The sequence below is a fragment of the Lactuca virosa genome, chromosome 5 (genome assembly GCF_052849685.1).
Source record: "Lactuca virosa cultivar CGN04683 chromosome 5, Lactuca_virosa_CGN04683_v6, whole genome shotgun sequence".
NCBI classification, from domain to species: Eukaryota; Viridiplantae; Streptophyta; class Magnoliopsida; order Asterales; family Asteraceae; genus Lactuca; species Lactuca virosa.
Genome location: NC_136430.1, coordinates 428,573,414 through 428,591,478, shown reverse-complemented (window position 1 = coordinate 428,591,478; position 18,065 = coordinate 428,573,414).

Genomic DNA, 18,065 nt, shown 5'->3' with positions numbered 1-18,065 from the left:
CCTGGGCCAATGTTTTGACGAGATAACGTCTCGTTTGTGTTTTCGTTACATTTAACATGACCGTTCATGATAATGTTAACAAGCCCCTTAGGCCAGTAGACTCCTGTGTTCGTGACATAGTGGAGTTGTTCTGGTGTTTTCACAGACACGTGGTGGGCTGGTACTGGCAGCTTGTGCAGCTGGCAGGGCGAAATCGCCGTTGTTCGACGGTTTCATCATGAGAACGGTTCGCTGCCCATTGATGGCATTAAAACTGCAGTTCTTCTTGGTGTTTCCTCATTGCCTTCTACTTGTTTCTCTTTGCCCTCTTGTTCTTGAAAAAACCCTTTCAACCTTTCCTTCATATTTTTTCTATGGCTGCTGCTCGCACTTTAGGAAGAGATCTTACCACTGAGGAATGGGAGTCTTTCGAGTTCCGATTCGGGTTCGTTTCCGAACACGGAGTGCAAATCCCCCTACCCGATGCATCACTTTACAGTCCTACTGAGGGCAAAGTGGGCATCCCAATCACCTTGTTCGAGGCATGTATGCGCTTTCCTACCACTGATTTCTTCAACCAGATCGTCCGTGAATACGGGTTTTCAGTGAGAGAGTTGACCCCTATCACTATAAAAAATATAGTGGGTTTCGATCTCCTCTATCGTGCCCTAGGCCGCCTGCCGACTGTTCCGGCTTTCAAGCACTTCTTCAATGCCTCTTCTCAGTCGGGGACTCGAACCCTTTCCCGCCAGCGGGGAGTCCCTATTCTTATCCATGATAAAAAGTCAAAGAAAAACTGGCAAGAGAAGTTATTGTGGGTGAACAACGATCTCATGATGCTCAGTTATCCGAGGGCTAAGGTGTACGTCGTGTAACGCCCGTAGATCCGGGCTAGTCAATTTAAGGACAATGAGCGTCAAAAATGAATTTTTGATAAAAGATTATTTAGGGGTAGTAATCTTAACCAAGTTGTAGTATATGTCGCAAGGTTTCCGAAAATACAAAAAATGCCGAAATCCGAGTTATAACGGAGAAGTTATGACCTGTCGAAGTTTCGCGACAGAACCGGCACAACACAGCGCGACGTGAATAGTGAATTTATGTTAGAGCAATATTTGGCCTTAACAATCTAAACGAAAGTCGTAGAATACGTTAAACCGAGAGTGTGCATAAAAAGAACGTCTAAATCTGACTTCGTATGAGGAAGTTATGATTTTTCGAAATTTCGGCTTAGCAGTGTACAGCCCAAAGTTCGAATATGAGATCGAGCGATATTTAGCCGAAACAATCTAAATGAGAATTGAAGATCTCATCGTTAGTAGTCCAACGGTAAAAAGACAGACGAAAACGGACGTCAGATGAAGAAGTTATGATTTTATAACGAAGTTTTTCCTATCCCGGCCTACTAAAAAATAATATAATAAAAATAAAGTTAAAATTAGCCAACGGAGTCTAAATGAAAGTTGTAGAGCATAGCCTCACCTACGCGTGGATATAAAGAACGTCGAAAACGGAGCTCGTATGCGAAAGTTATGAATTTTTCGAAGATCGTGGCACGCATACCAAAGCTTATCCGAAGCGTACGCCCAGCGTACCGAGTACGCCCAACGTACTTCGAAATTACGCCCAGCGTACTCCCAGTATCAGCACCCTATAAATAGAATGCGAGGCTGCCTTATTTCTTTGCTCATTTTCTCTTCTCTCTCTCTCCCGTTTTGCCTCGATTTTCGTGCAAGAAATATCCCGAAGCCCCGGTATCATTCCCGAGCCCCGAAGCAAGCCCCGAAGATCCCGAGAAGCAAAGTTTTTGAGCCGAGACTCTGCCCACGTAAAGCCCGGTTTTGGAGAAAACGTCCCGATTTTATCGGAAAAGATTATTTTAAGAGACGAGGTGCTGTCCGATCATCGTGTTATCAAGTGAGTGCATAGTCCCTTTCATGAACATGATTTTAATACAAGTATTATTTTAATGTATTAAATATATGTTTTGTGTGAGTTATTTGATGGTGTCTGAATTAAGTGTTAAAGGACATACCTTATTGTTTATGATAACTTAGGTTAAAGAGTAAACCTAAGGTTTGTTATAATGGTTATGGGGTAGTATCTCTTTATGAGTACGAGTGAGATATATACAGAGAATAGAATTTTAAAATATGTCATTGATCCGGGAGCATGGATTAGACATAGTTATTCGTCCCTAGTCTGGGAGTATGGATTAAGACATAGTCAGTTGTCCTTAGTCCGGGAGTATGGACAGGACATATATTCTGTCATTAATCCGGGAGTATGGATTAAGACATAGTTAGTTGCTCTTAGTCCGGGAGTATGGACAGGACATAGTTATTTGTTATTAGATCCGGGAGTATGGATCAGGTCGAAAGGTTAGTTTTTATCTCGTTGAGAGGATTGACGGGGTGGGGTAAGAGTTGGTTATAGAGAAAAATTTATATTGTGTGAATTCAAAATTATATATATGTTATAACATTGTGGGATTGAAATCCCTATGTACTCACCAGGTTTCCCAACCTGACCCACTCAAGCTTATTTGTATCACAGGTGTCGATACGAAGCTACTTTACACTGAGAGATTAAAGGAGATGTAGATCACTAGTGTAAATAAATGTAAGGTATGTTTATGCTTATGTTTCAGTATTGACGATGACATCCTAAAGTTTTAAAATGAATAAAAAATACATTTCTTCGGAAATGATTGGATAATATATTTATCATGTTTTTCTGGGAACAAATTCTGCAACTCTTTTAATCAAAGGATTACTCTGATTTTATTTAAAAGCATAAATGAAACCGGTCTTTTCTGGCCGTGATTTTGGGGATGTCACAGTTGGTATCAGAGCATTAGTTTAAGCGAACTAGGAAATTGTAGGATTTCTAGACTTAAACTTGGAATGCTAAGCGATGATTTTGAGGTGCGAGCACTATTTTATTTTAGGAAAATTGCCTAAAATGCTTTTATGTGCTAAATGTTATATGTTTGCCATATATGATATTATTTGTTCGGATCTATGGTCTGTTGCCGACCGGATCTGGAAACCTTATGTGTTTAGGATTCTAAGCGTGCGTCGACGATATTAGAACTAGCATATAAATGTTTCAGAGTGATTTGGATAATTATCTATCGTGAAGAAGGATCTAAATTCACCTTGTTCGGTGTATAGATCAACGATGGCAAGAACAAGAAGTGGCGCTGGAAACGCAAACGAAAACAGGAATCGACCACCTGTAATCGAGCAAATACCTGTTGTAGCTGCTGCACCTGAGCCGGTGACGATGGCTGGTGTACAATTGATGATTCATACGATGTTGGATCGTCAGATGGAAGAAACTAGACGTCTGCTTCAACAAAATCGTGAAGAACTTTCAATTCAAGTTGAAGAGCCCGAAGTGAATGGAGGGCCGTCGGAAGGAGGAAACTTCAGTGGGACTGTTGGTCAAGCCCACCCACCGATTGTTAGGCAAAACAATCGTGATGGAGGAAATGATGGAAGAGGATGCAAGTACAAGGATTTCATGGCATTCAAACCGTCGTGTCTATCTGGAAGCCCGACACCAGTGCAAGTTATGGATTGGATCTCCGAAATGGAGACAATGTTTGAAAGTTGCGAGTGTAGCAACAGACAGAAAACCGCTCTCGCAATTCCTCTGTTAAAGTCTGGAGTACTGAGCTGGTGGAAGCTACTAGCTGGTTCGATGCCCAAGGGAGAAGCTAGCAAGATGTCTTGGGAAGATTTTGTGGTGCAACTGAAAATGCAATACTGCTCGAAGCAGGATCTTATGGAAATCAATAATGAGTTCCAGAATCTGAAAAAGGGAAGATTGAGCGTCACCAAGTACGCTATTAGTTTTACGGAGAAGATGAAGCTTGTTCCATACCTAGTTCCAACTGAACTCTCTAAGGTTAACAAGTTTGCCCATGGATTACCAGCGGACTTTGGTCCGATGGTCAAGAAAGCAACCACTTTGAAAGCCGCCATCTGGGCTGCTAAGAACGTCGAGACCCAGATAAGGGAAAAGAATCTGGAAAGGGCCGAAGTGGGCGAGAAAAGAAAGTTTGAAGGATCCTCAAGGTCTGATGAGAAGAGAAAATTCTCGAAGTCTGATTCGAAGGAGTTCGAAGAAGGAGCACAATGGTGTGATAAGTGCAAGAGGAAGCACATTGGGAGATGCTCTAAAGAGATGACCTGCTTCAAATTCGGGAAGACTGGTCATTATGCCAGTGAATGCACAACCAAAAGAGAAGCCTTCTTTAAGTGTGGTGAAGAAGGACACTTCAAGCAAAACTGCCCAAGAAGAGAAGGGGCTACAAAGTCGAATGTGCTGCCACAGCCAAAGGCAAGAGCATTTCAAATGATCCTTGACGAAGCAGATGTCAATGCGGGGAATCAAGGATGAAGACTTCATATCAGGATATAGCTAGTATCAGGAAGTGTAGCCTATTAGAGGCATAGTATAGGGTTAACTTGAACCTCTGTGTAATCATTTCAAGAAATAATATAAACCCTGGTTTTGATATCTATGAGATATTTATGGTTTTAATATCTGATGTGTTAAATGATTGTGTGATTTTTGCATGGTGACTTGGTTAGACTGAGAGACAATACTTGGGACGAGTATGAGTAGGTGTGAATGGTAGTAGAGGCCTATACTACCGGAAGCACAGGACTCGCACTTGGATCAGGGAAAGTCACAAGGTTACCAAGAAACTAGTAATTGATTCCGTTTTATTCAGGTATGTCATTACCATTCTTTCGGTAATGACTATTAAGATGGTTGTTATTCCGACCCTAGTGGTCATATAGAATTGAGTCCGACTACAATGAGTTTATTACGTGGTTCGGAGAACCAAGCTTGATGTAACATCTGACTTAAGTCAGAAGGGTGAAATCAATACGACCAATTGAATCGCGCTCGTTGTTAAAGAAATTAGTAGCTAGAAATGCTACATGTTAAAATGTGGTTATATCGCATTAGAATATGAAGGAAGGTATATTCCATTCTGGAATTTGACTCTAAGAGACTTGAGTCTAAGCGTTGTATCATACGATGAGAGATCATTAGAGCATGACCCATCGGTCTGTTACAAAAGATAAAGGAAAGTATTTATCCTAAGAAGAAGGAGGAGTCCACAATAAGGACTTATTGTGTAACTTGAAGGTTATGATTGAAAGTCCAACATAGTACGAAAAGCAGATGCAAGATTGAGCATCGTCTGCAGTCAGGAAGTCCTAGAGTTAGATACTCTTTCGAGGAAACATAGAAGTTATGGTTATTACTTAGGATGGAAAGATAACGTATGGAATCATTATACAAGTCCTATTTTCGTTGATGATTCCGGGACGTAATCATCCTAAGGGGGAGATAATTGTAACGCCCGTAGATCCGGGCTAGTCAATTTAAGGACAATGAGCGTCAAAAATGAATTTTTGATGGAAGATTATTTAGGGGTAGTAATCTTAACCAAGTTGTAGTATATGTCTCAAGGTTTCCGAAAATATAAAGAATGCCGAAATCCGAGTTATAACGAAGAAGTTATGACCTGTCGAAGTTTCGCGACAGAACCGACACGACACAGCGCGACGTGAATAGTGAATTTACGTTAGAGCAATATTTGGCCTTAACGATCTAAACGAAAGTCGTAGAATACGTTAAACCGAGAGTGTGCATAAAAAGAACGTCTAAATCTGACTTCGTATGAGGAAGTTATGATTTTTCGAAATTTCGGCTTACCAGTGTACAACCCAAAGTTCGAATATGAGATCGAGCGATATTTAGCCGAAACAATCTAAATGAGAATTGAAGATCTCATCGTTAGTAGTCCAACGGTAAAAAGACAGACGAAAACGGACGTCAGATGAAGAAGTTATGATTTTATAACGAAGTTTTTCCTATCCCGGCCTACTAAAAATAATATAATAAAAATAAAGTTAAAATTAGCCAACGGAGTCTAAATGAAAGTTGTAGAGCATAGCCTCACCTACGCGTGGATATAAAGAACGTCGAAAACGGAGCTCGTATGCGAAAGTTATGAATTTTTCGAAGATCGTGGCACGCATACCAAAGCTTATCCGAAGCGTACGCCCAGCGTAGCACTTAGTACGCCCAGCGTACTCCGAAATTACGCCCAACGTAATCCCAGTATCAGCACCCTATAAATAGAATGCGAGGCTGCCTTATTTCTTTGCTTATTTTCTCTTCTCTCTCTCTAGTTTTGCCTCGATTTTCGTGCAAGAAATATCCCGAAGCCCCGGTATCATTCTCGAGCCCCGAAGCAAGCCCCGAAGATCCCGAGAAGCAAAGTTTTTGAGCCGAGACTCTGCCCGCGTAAAGCCCGGTTTTGGAGAAAACGTCCTGATTTTATCGGAAAAGATTATTTTAAGAGACGAGGTGCTGTCCGATCATCGTGTTATCAAGTGAGTGCATAGTCCCTTTCATGAACATGATTTTAATACAAGTATTGTTTTAATGTATTAAATATATGTTTTGTGTGAGTTATTTGATGGTGTCTGAATTAAGTGTTAAAGGACATACCTTATTGTTTATGATAACTTAGGTTAAAGAGTAAACCTAAGGTTTGTTATAATGGTTACGGGGTAGTATCTCTTTATGAGTACGAGTGAGATATATACAGAGAATAGAATTTTAAAATATGTCATTGATCCGGGAGCATGGATTAGACATAGTTATTCGTCCCTAGTCCGGGAGTATGGATTAAGACATAGTCAGTTGTCCTTAGTCCGGGAGTATGGACAGGACATATATTCTGTCATTAATTTGGGAGTATGGATTAAGACATAGTTAGTTGCTCTTAGTCCAGGAGTATGGACAGGACATAGTTATGTGTTATTAGATCCGGGAGTATGGATCAGGTCGAAAGGTTAGTTTTTATCTCGTTGAGAGGATTGACGGGGTGGGGTAAGAGTTGGTTATAGAGAAAATTTTATATTGTGTGAATTATATATTATATATATGTTGTAACATTGTGGGATTGAAATCCCTATGTACTCACCAGGTTTCCCAACCTGACCCACTCAAGCTTATTTGTATCACAGGTGTCGATACGAAGCTACTTTACACTGAGAGATTAAAGGAGATGTAGATCACTAGTGTAAATAAATGTAAGGTCTGTTTATGCTTATGTTTCAGTATTGACGATGACATCCCAAAGTTTTAAAATGAATAAAAAATACATTTCTTCGGAAATGATTGGATAATATATTTATCATGTTTTTCTGGGAACAAATTCTGCAACTCTTTTAATCAAAGGATTACTCTGATTTTATTTAAAAGCATAAATGAAACCGGTCTTTTCTGGCCGTGATTTTGGGGATGTCACACGTCGACAGTGCTCCCACACTGTTTGGTGCCGACCAAGAACTGGCCGATGTCCTGGAGAAGATCAACATCAACGGTGACGATTGGCTTGATTGCTTCTTGGCCGCCGACGGAATGAGCGCCGCTTGGAGGGTCGCGGGAAGATGACTGAGTTCTTTGTTGAGAAAGACGATATTTCTCTTGCTCCTCTCCCCCCCTTTTGTTTTGAAAAAATGCTAAAGCACGTTTAAATCGGAATTCTGTTTAACCGTCCTTATCTTTTGTTTTGTTGCCAGGTGTGGAGGAAGTCGTTTCTTTAGAGAAAGCACTTTAGGGTCTGTTCGATGGTGAGCTTCAGTGTCGTGACGTCGATCTTGTGGAGGCTCTTCCACCACCTGTTTCTGGTCAAGGAATCGGGGCCATCGTCGGTTCCGACAGTGTTGCGGGAGCCGACGAGGATCTGGAGCTTCAAGATGTTGTTGTCACCGGCGCTTCTCAGAAGGGTCCTACGCCTTCCGAATCGCCGAGGAGTCTTCGCCGTGTCAAGATGTGTTTTGCCCTCTTGGAAGCCTCTTCTGGTGGTCGATCTGAGACGGCCACCACCGAGCCCCCCCCCCCTTCGTAAGAAACGTAATCTAAGTTTCTTACTAGGAGGTCGATCTGAGACGGCCAACCGTGCCCCCGATGAAAGTCCTCCGAAACTGCTAGAGGGGGCACAAACCAGGGCGACTAAACTGCCCTGTCATATGGGAGAAGGAAGCACCGAGAAGACCAGCCCTATTCCCTCTGTTGGTGGAGCCAAGGCGAAGACCGAGTCTTCGCCTTCCCAGGGTCTCGCATCAACTTCTTCTGATAAAGCCGCAACCATCCCTCTTTTAGCAGGTTCTCATCCAGATGCATACAAGCCTGCTTGGAGGATAAATGCCCAAGACCCCGTCTCCGATCACGACACCGCTCTCGAGTGGTGTCAGCACGCTTTTCCCCCTGCTACCACTGAGTCCCTATCTATCCTGTCAGACGAGCATATGCCTGACGACATACGTTACGCCGCCGCACAAGTGTCATCTTACTTGGTCGCAGCCGCTGAACGTAGAGCGGTGTCGTGATCGGAGACACATGCGTTACGCCGCCGTACAAGTGTCATCTTACTTGGTCGCAGCCGACAGGAAGAACATTGAGTGTGAAGAGCTAAGAAGGTGGAGAAGTTGGAAGCCGTCAAGTGCAGCTTGGAGGCCAGGCAGGAGGTGGTGCTGCTCGAGAAAGCAAGCGTAGCGGGTCAAGTGGCAAAGCTGGAGGAAGAGGTGAGGCGTCTGAATGATCGTGTGGGGGCCCTGAGGATGGAGAATGTCGGTTTGAGCGGGCGGACGTTGGAACTGGAGGTTTATCTGGTTACTGAGAACGCCGCAAGGGGAGCTCTGGAGAAGGATATTTCTTGGATCCTTAGTGACGGGCTCAGCCGGGTGGTGGACAGGGTGATCGAAAGTCCCCAGTTTCTCAAGGGTTTGGTGCAGGTGCGTGTGGCTTGTGAGGCGGCGGGGGTGGAACAGGGAAATAGGGCTGCTCAATAGTTGGTGATCGTTGGGGATTTTAACGCAGATGCTGAAGTGGACGTGGCCACCAAGGTCCAAGATATGGAAGATGCCCTGGCTGCTTTTACTGAAACAGACTTTGCTAGCTATCTTCGCTTGGGTAATTTAGACATCGTCGGGCTTCGCGACCTTGGTCAAGATGCTCAAATCGATGGATCGGGCCCTGGCCCAAGCCCTTCCCCTGGTGATGGTAACACCCCTGCCCCCAAGTAGCATTGTTTGATTTGTTTTGATGTAGCACTTGTGAACAATATTTTCTTTTACTTGTTTTATTTGTTTTCTTTGCTGCCTTTAGAGGCAGCCTGAAAGTCCGGGAGTCCAACAACCTTGACAATGTTTACTTTATTTTTGTGGGTATGAATGTTTGTTACCGCACATATTCGTTTGTTTGGTTGCGTCATGGATGGTTTGTGTTAGCCATCGCATGGTATTTATGGAGGGTTTGCTTACACCCCTGAACTGAGTCCTTTTGTTGGTGAACTATTTATATTTTATTAAAGCTGGTCTTTGAGAAATTTTTTCTAATTTGCTGCTTAAAGACCCTAGGTGTAGCCAAGATCGTCATCTTGAGGCTCACCCGATTATGCTTTGCTTATTGGTGGAAGGTTATGATCCTTCTACACCCATGCCACATGTTCTTTCATATGTTTGCTATGATGTGATTGATGAACATGTTTAGGGAGGAAGGTTATGAGCCTTCTCTATGTAAACTCCATGGCTGCCTCCTTGTAACGATTTCGCTCGTGTGACGTTGGATGATCAGTCCTTGTTGTCACACGGTAAATGTACACAGCCTCTTTGTTTTGATTTTCAAGCTTGAAAATAAAAGGGGCATCTGAATTGCCCTTTTTGTTTACTCTAGTTTTGTTTAGAGCGTAATAAAATTGAAAGTAGTAAAGTAATTTTTGCTGATTACGTTTACATGTTAAAATTAATACACAATGCCTTCTCTAGCACTGATTCTACCTTTAACACTCGTTTTAAGAGTAAAGGTGTCGCAGGCTCTGCACATTCCACGTTCTTGGAATGGCACGCCCATCCTGAGTTTCTAGGACATAAGCACCATTCTTATGGGCTTCCATGATTTTTTCCGGTCCTTCCCAAGTGACACTGAGTTTCCTCAATGGTTCAGCATGGCTGGACTCATTCTTTCTTAGTACCCATTCTCTAACTTTGAAGTTTTTGACCCGGACTTGGCAGTTGTAATAGTTCTCAGTTCGTGATTTATATAATGCTTGGCGCAGCTGTGCCGCCTCACGTTTTCCGTCGAGCATGTCCATTTATTGGCGTCGCCCTTCTTCGTTGGCTGCTTCCTCGAAACTCTCTGTTCGTAGGGAGCCGGCTACTATTTCCAATGGGAGGACCGCTTCCGTCCCATAGGTTAGACTAAATGGCATTTCTCCCGTGCTTGACCTTGCTGTGGTATGATAGGACCACATCACTGTCGGGAGTTCATCCACCCAGATGGAGTTTGACCTGAGTAGCCTTTTCTTCAAACCATTAACTATGGTTTTGTTTGATATTTCGGTTTGCCCATTGGCCTGAGGGTGCGCTACTGATGTGAACCGGTGATGAATTTTTTTGTCTTCGCACCACTCTTTGAAGGGACTTCCTTCAAATTGTGTGCCATTATCGCTTATGAGGATTCTGGGTGTGCCAAAACGGGCCAAGATGTTCTTGGTCATGAATTTTATCATTTGTTTGCCAGTGACGGTGGCCAGCGGTTCTGCTTCTATCCACTTCATGAAATAATCCACGACCACTAGTAAGAATTTCACACCCCCCTGGCGCTGGTGGGAAAGGTCCCACTATGTCGATTTCCCATTGGTGGAAAGGCCAGGGGCTGGTGATGTTGGTCAACGGCATGGCCGGTGGGTTTTGGAAAGGAGCGAATGTCTGGCATTCTTTGCATTTCGTGGTTAGAGCTGCAGCGTCATTGTACACGTCCGACCAATATACCCCTAGGCGGAGTATTTTTCCTGTGAGTGCTCGAGCGCCTTCATGTGCCGCCGCATCCCCCAAATGAATTTCTTCTAGGAATGTCTGCCCCTCTTCCTTGGAGATGCACCTTAGCCATGGACTGAGATACCCTCTTCGGTATAATTGGTTATCCCTGATTGTAAAATGTGATACCCTGATCTTGACTTTTCTTGCCTCCTTAGGGTCATCTGGTAGCACGCCATGGCATAAGTAATCGACATACGGTTTGGTCCATTCCAGTGCATTCGATATTGTATTGACCTTTTGGTTGTCGATGCTTCTTTCCGGGAGCACTTCGACTAGAACTTTCTTTGTTAAGTGATCATAGGAAGTTGAGGCTAACTTGCTGAGAGCGTCTGCCCTTGCGTTCTTTCCCCAGGAGATTTGTTTTATGGAAAAGATTTTGAACGTGATGGTTAGACTTCACACTGCGTCTAGGTATTTTTTCATCCTTGAGTCTTGAGCCTCGTACGTTCCATTTACCTGGTTTATGATAAGCAGTGAATCGCTGAGGGCTGCTAGTTACTTCACGCCAACCTCCTTGGCGAGCCTCAAGCCTGCTAGGAGTGCTTTGTATTCCGCCTCGTTGTTGGATACTTGAAAGTCGAATCGCAACTCGTAAGTGATCTCTTCACCTTTGGGGATTTAAAGGATTAGGCCTGTGCTTGAGCCTTCCTTACTTGACGCGCCATCGGTGTACAACTTCAATAGTTCCTTACCAGCTTCAGGCTCGAGGGGGTCGGTGGAAATTGTCGTTGGTACCCCCTTGATGGTATCTGGGATTTCGACCAGGAAGTCTACAAGAGCCTGGGCTTTGATGCTGGTTCTGGGGTGGTATTGAATGTCGTGCTCAACCAACTCTATAGCCCATTTGGCTAGGCGTCCGGACTTTTCTGGCCTTAGTAGCACTTGCTTTATCGGGTAACTAGTCACATGATCAACCTCGTGGGCCTGGAAATATCTCCGTAGTCGCCTGACTGCGTAAACCAGGGCAAGGACCAGCTTTTCCAAGGACCAGCTTTTCCAAGGACGGGTAATTAACTTCAGGCCTTTGCAGGGCCCTGCTAACAAAATGAATGGGGATCTGCTTGCCCTCTCTCTCTACTGCTAGTACAGAGGAAATGGCCTCTTCAGACGCTGCTAAGTACATCTGTAGTGTCTCCCGTGGGAGTGGGCAGGCGAGAGCCGGGAGTTGTTGTAGGGCGTCTTTCAGTTTTTGCAATGTCGTGTCTGCTTCTTCTGTCCATTTAAATTGCTTTTTGTCTAAACATCCTTTGAGTGTCTAGTACAGAGGAAGCACTTTCTCTGCAGATTTGGCAATGAACCTTCCCAACACCGTCAACCTACCGCTGATATCCTGTACCCCTTTGAGATTGTGGGGAGTTTTCGATTCGAGGAACTCCTGTACTTTAGTGGGATTGGGGAGAATCCCTTCTTTGGATACCTGATACCCAATGAATTGCCCTTCCTCGACTCCAAAGGTGCACTTAGTTGGGTTTAACTTCATCTGCGCTTTAGCTAGCGTTCTGAAGGTTTCTTCCACATCTTGGAGTAATGTTTTCTCATCGCGGCTCTTGATTACCATATCGTCGACGTAAACTTCGATATTCCTACCAATTTGATCGGCGAATACCTTGTCCATCAGCCTTTGATAAGTAGCGCCCGAGTTTTTTTAGCCCAAATGGCATTTTCTGGTAGCAGAAGGTGCCTTTCTCTGTATGGAAGGCTGTTTTCGCCTCATCTTCTTGTTTCATCTGTACATGGTGATAACCCTTATACGCGTCAAGGAAACATTTGAGTTGAAACCTTCAAGCGACTGGAATTTCTGGTCGATCTCCGGGAGAGGGTAACAATCCTTTGGGAAGGTGTTATTAAGATATGAATAATCAATTCACATTCGCCAGGACCCATTGGATTTCTTCACCATGACCGGATTAGCTACCCATATCGGGAACATGACCTCCCGGAGTATGCCAACATTCACCAGGTCAGCCACTTCTGCGTTTATAGCCCTGTTCCGGTCTGCTGCCTCGCCCCTTTTCTTTTGTTTAACGGGGTTGCTCCCTGGTACGATATTAAGGCTATGTTCTATATCTTGTCGATCGATGCCGATTAGATCGGTTGGTTTCCAGGCAAAGACAATGGAGTATTGTTTCAGGAGTGCCACCAGTCGTGCCCTAGTTTCGTCTGACAAGTGAGTACCAATTCGCACGAGCTGATTAGGGTATTCCATGTTTATTTGGTGCTGCTCGGTGGAACATCCCTCTTTTGACTTCTTTGGCGCTCGCACAAGCTCAGGAGCGGCTATGATTTGGTGACATAGTTGTGCCCTGGTGTTCGTGGCGAGGATCGTCGTTGATCCCTGGCGTTTTCTAAATTTAACTATGCCATGGATCGTTGATGGTACAAGGTGTAGTGAGGAGATTGCCGATCGTTCGAGCAGGATATTGTGTTCTGCCGGATATCGGATCACATAGAATTCGATTGTTCTTGTGATTCGATCCCTTTCGTCGTGACTGACCATCGTTAAGGGCAGTCGAATTGTGCCCAATGGCCACAAACTGTGTCCGGTGAACCCTATCAACGACCCACCGATTGGGGGTTGTAGCCCCTCATTTCACGCATCTGGTAGTTGTCTAAAACAGTGCTTATAGAGTATATCAGAGCAACTACCGTTGTCGATATATATATTCGATGGATTTTCGTGTTATGAATGAATCCAGATATGAGGAGCGGATCTCTCGGATCCCAGTTCAATGGTTTGGGATCGTTGCTCGAAAAACTGATATTGAGTAGATTTCTCGAGAGTACCTCTATTTCGTCCCCTGCTTGATGAGTCATGTTTCTCTTACGAGGATTAGAGATAGTAAGTACTTCCATGCCGTCATGCGAAGGTTTTTGCAGTAGATCAGGATGCGATATCGCCGTTTGATGCGATGAACCATTCGATGACGGTTGTCGGAAACTGCTCTGGAGTACTGGCCCCGTAATCAGTGAGATCTACGCCATGAACACCTGGGTTGGAGTCTGCATTCTATACTCGCAGTGGTGTTCATTGGTTATCACCACCGGTATTCGAAACAGATCTAATATTGCAGGCGTAGGTGCTGTCGGGCATAAATCGCCATTTTGCGAAGAACCAGCGTCGTTAATTGGCTGTATCACCCTGAGGATACGTCTGGATGGCGCCAAATGTTGTGACATGCTCTCTAGGGGGTTTGGATGCTTGATTATGTAACTGCTTTGGGAGCTTTCCTGAGAACACAATCACATACGAACCGTTAGAGGACGACCGGGTGCTCTCCCGGGACATCACTCCGATGATCAAGTTAGTTTTCTGAGAGAGAGAATTAGGGTAAATTCAATGAGAAAGAGGACGGATCCCTTCCTTGAGGCGGATGAGATCCTTTTATACCTGTTACTAACGGATCGTGAGGACCTCGTCCAATGAGTGTGATATATGGCCTCCTCTAACTGGGAGAATTATGCCCACGTTAACTAACTGCCTGGTGACGTCAGTTCTGGGTGTCATCAAGGCTTCTTTTCACGTCCTGATTGGTCGTGAGTGAATGAGAATATCACGGGGAATATTCGTCCCTCATGGAGGGAAGCAAACGGTTGCCCCGGTGTTAGATTACTTGGGCCAAGGCCGGGCCTTGGCCGGGCCTTGGCCAAGGTTTTGACGAGATAACGTCTCGTTTGTGCTTCCGTTACATTTAACGTGACCGTTCATGGTAACGTTTACAGCGGCTGTCATGACGCATTCACCCCAAAATTCAATTGGTAAAGATGCTTGGAACCGTAATGCTCTAGCCATTTCCAGTAGGTCTCTATGTTTTCTTTCTACCATACCATTATGTTGTGGTGTATAAGCACATGAGGTTTCAAGAAGGATTCCTTTATCTCTATAGAATTCCATGATATGTTGAGATTAAAACTCAGATCCAGTGTTTGTTGTTATGCGTTTGACCTGTTTTTCAAATTGGGTTTCAACCATTTTATAAAAGGTTACTAAATATTGTGATGCATCGGTTTTGTTTTTCATAAAATACACCCATACTCCATGTAACATCCCAAAAATCATGACCAAAAATTTCCTTTTTAACTATTAATTAAACCATAGTTACCAAAATCATTTCATCACAAATATGAGTCATTGTATCAAATCAGAGTGTCATATCAAAACACATGTCAATATATCAGAGTAAAACATCCCATACTAAGAACATAATGGTGTGTTCACTGTAGTCATCCCGAGCTCTTCCCCTTGCTACCGGAAGTACCTGAAACCAAAACTGAAAACTGTAAGCACGAAGCTTAGTGAGTCTCCCCAAACTACCACATACCATACACATATCATATAACATGCAGCTAGGAGATACGGGCCTCGCCCGCACTCAAGGAGATACGGGTCCCCCACCCACACTCGGCTAATTATGAGATACGGGCCTCGCCCACACTCAACTATCTCAGAGATACGGGACTCGCCCACACTCTGCTGGCTAGGAAGTACGGGCCTCGCCCACGCTCCGCTATCCAGGAGATACGGTCCCCCACCCACACTCCGCAAACTAGACATACATACAAGTATCACGCAGACAACAAGTATAACCATAATCTATCAATTCATATGCATACTCAAATAATACTAAGATACGGGCCATGCCCACACTTAGCTACTAATCATAAATAAGACTAAGATACGGGCCCTGCCTACACTTAGCTACTAATCATCACACATACTCTACACGGGCCGACATTGGTGCCTTCGACCCGTTGCTACAAAAGGAAACTCACCTCGATGTAGTGTGAAAAGCTGAAACGTCTCTGCTCCGCACCCGGCTCTACTCACGCCCTATACATAATAACCTTTTAGATACCATTCCATACTCAAAACCCCCTTCACGGGTCAACCTTGGTCAAAGTCAAAGTCAAAGTCAACGTCCAGTCAAAGTCAACAATCTGGGTTGACTCAACTCACCGAGTTGGTCCATCAACTCGCCGAGTTCCATAAATCATAAACCCTAAAATCACGATCCAACTCGTCGAATTCTCTCACGAACTCGTCGAGTTTCTCCAATCAACAGAATCGGGACACCCCGACCCAACTCGTCGAGTTCCTCTATGGACTCGTCAAGTTCTTCAGTCTGTTAAGCTTTCTTAATGTATTAAGCCCTTCTTCCTTCAAACCTGAGTCCCATATTCCAGATGTGTGTTGAAAACATACCTAGGAGGGTAAAGTTTCCGACTTTACCCGTTAAGACCCATCCTAGAAAAAATGAGCCCTAACCCTAACTCAAAATGGCTTAGATCCAACTCCAAAAGCCATCAAAAGTTCAAGATAAGGCGTACAAGTTGAGATCTAGACCCTAGACACTACATTAACACGTAAAGTCTCTGAATTTCTCCCCATGAATGGCCTTTTGGAGATTAAAAGGCCAAAATGACATCCTAAAGCTTGCATGGGGCTTCAATGGTCATAAAGTTTGCACCTTTATGCCATGAAAGCCCTTCAAGGTCCTAAATCTGGAGATATACTCACTCAGGACGTCCATTTCCCAAGGATCGTGCTAGTTAGACCAAAAACCCAATAAAAGTGATAGGAAAGAGATCTAAGTAATCATTAAGCAAGTTTGAGACTTGCTTACCAGAAAATGCTGAGAATGAAGTGAAGTTGTTGGATATATAATCTCCTTCTTGAGTCCTCAAGCTTCTCCTTCTTCCACAAGCTTCACACACACAAGATTTCTCTAAAAAATGACTCACAAGCTCACACAATGCATTAGGGTTTTGAGATCTAGGGTTTGGGACTTGGAGGCTAGAAATGAGGCCATGTTATGGGGTTAAGGTGTTTAAATAGGGTGTAAAACCCTTAAAATTAGGGTTTCATTCTGCCAGTCCTACTCGTCGAGTTGAGGCTCCCAACTCGTCGAGTAGACTTCATAACCCTCGTCCCAAACCATCTCTACTCGACGAGTTTGGGGCCTCTAACTCGTCGAGTCTCTATACAAAAATGAATAAATTATAACTTTAAATACATACCAGGAACCCGACGTTACACTCCACGGCTATAATCATCAACTATAGAAAGAAAATAATGTGAACCATTGAGTGAAGCATGCTTGTATCGCCCCCAAATGTCAACATGAATTAATTCAAAACATTTATTTGTTTTTGAAAAACTAGTAGGAAATGGTAATCTACTTTTCTTTGCCCGAATACATGAATCACAAAACTTATTTGCTGTACCTAAATTTCCTAACTGTTGTATTTTCTTGAGAACTCCCTCGGATGCATGGCCTAATTTTCTATGCCAGATTTCATGTTTGGTCCATGCCACCATCACCATCCCTTGTTTCTTTAATGGTTGCAGGTAGTACAGACCGTCTTGTTCCTTACCCATCCCAATCAGGCTCCTCGTACGTAAGTCCTATAAGAAACAAGTTTTTGGTAGAAAGGTTAATGAGCATTGTAAATCATTAGCTAATTTACTAACATATAACAAGTTGCATTTAAAACCAGGGACATTCAACACATCATTCAGATTGAAACCATCTGATATGTGTATGTCTCCGACTCCCTTAACTTCGACCATGTTTCCATTGGGTATTTTAATAGAGGTGTTGTTGCCATCTTTCTTTATTGTTTTGAATAGCTCCTTGTTGTGGGTGATATGTTCGCTTGCACCAGATTCAATAATCCATTCATTATTGGTTTTGGTTTTACCTATCAAGTTTTCCGTGGGTGTCGTAGTGTTCATCTTGGTGTCTCGGATCATCCATAACAACTTCTCGTACTCGCTTTTTGTGAGACCAACGTGGTTGGGGTTTTGATTTTCCATCATAATTTTTCGTGTTGGAAGCTCTTGGTGTCCACCATTATGGATATCCAATTAGCACAAAGCATCCTTCCATAGTATGTCTCGATTTCTGACAGTGGGTACACCAACGATCGTCGCTCTTCCTTTTGTTGGGAGGTTGATAGGTGTTGATTTTGTTTTGATTCTTGGAGTTGTTTCTTAAAGTTTGGAATGCAGCGGAATCGTTAGAAATGGTCCATGTGTTTCCAATTTGTTTTTGTTGCTCGTCTTGACTAACAAGATGGTATGTTGTTCCTAGGGTTGGAAGAGGACTAGTACTTAGTATTTGTGTTTTTAGCATCGCGTATTCCTCATTTATCCCCATTAAG